The 1,845-nt window shown below is 41.8% G+C and overlaps 1 non-coding gene across 1 annotated transcript; it reads left to right on the top strand.

Annotated features, from left to right (window-relative positions):
- Positions 1–901: 901 nt before the first annotated feature.
- Positions 902–1,008, top strand: LOC112090982. Its single transcript, XR_002901933.1, has one exon. It is a non-coding gene; the product is annotated as a small nucleolar RNA R71 (small nucleolar RNA).
- The last annotated feature ends 837 nt before the right edge of the window (positions 1,009–1,845 follow it).

A 1,845-nucleotide genomic window follows, 5' to 3' on the forward strand; every position in this document is an offset into this window, starting at 1 on the left:
TGATGGCATGTCAAAATTCATACCACTTCGAGTAGAGATGGCGTTAACTTCCTGGATATTTTGACCTTCAGAGTTGGAAGTTTGAGCCATGTATTGTCCTCTCAAATTGGAGTGGGCTTATGATGGAAATTTACCGCACTCTTGAACGGTTAAAGCTTCTGCCAGCTTTGTGATCTGACTTTTTATTTTCTTGTTCTCTTCCACCGGTTGCGTGAGCATTGAATCAACTTTTTGATTTGCCATATTTTGTGCACCCATAAAAGCTTTTAGGGTATCCTCTAGAGAATTCCCTTTCGGCTGCATATTATTTTGAGGCGCAAAATATGTCCTTGGTGGTTGAGATTGTCGCTTTGATCTCCATTGTCTTCCAGATGATTGTGCATGTTGGTTTGGATCTCTCCAACTGATGTTTGGGTGGTGTTTCCAGCTATCATTATAAGTGTTTGAGAAAGGTCCATAAGGCTTATTGTATGTGCCTAATACATTGCACTGCTCCTCGTATACCCCCCTCATTTCACCAAAAGTGAGACAATCTTGAGCCAGATGGCCCACTGCACCACAAACGAAACAGGGCTCATGTGCCTCTGTCCTTGCCACCATGTGGGATCCTTTACTATCTTTACTTTTAAGGGCCTCAATTTGCTCTGTCAAAGCTTCAACTTGGGCCTTGAGGCTGCCCTTTTCCCTTAATTGAGAAACTCCAACTGGTCGGGACCTACTGGTGCTCTCAGTAGCACTCGGTCCAATCCAAGTATGAGCTTTCTCAGCTAACTCATTTAGGTACTCGATAGCTTCGTCATGATCTTTTTGGAGAAAATCCCCATTACACATCATCTCAACAAATTGGCGCTCTCGAATTCTGAGTCCGTCGTAAAAATAGCTTACGAGGTGTCAACATTCATATCCATGGTGGGGACACAGATTTAACAGATCTTTAAAACGCTCCCAAGCTTGATAGAGAGTTTCATTTTCCTTCTGAGTGAAATTTGAGATCTGTCGTTTCAAATTGTTGGTCTTATGGTGTGGGAAATACTTGTTGAAGAATGTCATCGTCATTTCTTCCCACGTACCAATAGACCTAGGCCTAAGAGAATACAACTAGCTTTTGGCCTTGTCCTTCCGAGAGAAAGGAAAAAACTTCAATCTGACGGTGTTTGCGGCCTCAGCACGGCTATGAAAGGTGGCCACCACCTCTTCAAACTCCCAGATGTGTACATATGGGTTCTCGTTCTCTAACCCGTGAAAAGTTGGGAGAAGTGCAATCATGCCCGGCTTGAAATCCGTAGGCGGTGCATTCGGTGGGAACATGATGCAAGATGGGGTGGCCGTTCGCATTGGGTGCAAGTAATCTTGCAACGTTCTCGGCTGAACTTCCTCGTGTTGTGCCATTGCGAATAGATTTTAAAGTGTGAATTCCAACGACGAGTGTGAAAACGGAGGCATAGAAGACGAGTCGAATAGAATTTCACTTCACTAGGGGAAGTCTGGACATTGAGCAAATCTCCCTAGTTCGTATCTATACCGATGCATTCACCCAAAGCGTTTTTTTTTTAATTTTTTTTAATTTTTTTAATTTTTTTGTTTTTTTATTTTTTTTATTTTTAATCAAAAAGAAAATAATTATATAGTAACGTAAATTGTAACCACCGAGAGTGCTCCTAAGAAAGACTATAGCTCTTGGCTCAATGAATAGTCTCCTAGACAGAGCAACGTTCCCAGGAAAGATTGGTGGGGCGAGGCCCACTTAAGTACCAACTTTCCTAGACAGAACTCCCTCAGATTGTACTTTCCACGTAACCACACAATTATTCTCAAAATCAATTATTAAATTTTATTGAGTAAATT

This window comes from Morus notabilis, unplaced genomic scaffold (assembly GCF_000414095.1).
Source record: "Morus notabilis unplaced genomic scaffold, ASM41409v2 Scaffold3339, whole genome shotgun sequence".
In the NCBI taxonomy this organism is placed as follows: Eukaryota; Viridiplantae; Streptophyta; class Magnoliopsida; order Rosales; family Moraceae; genus Morus; species Morus notabilis.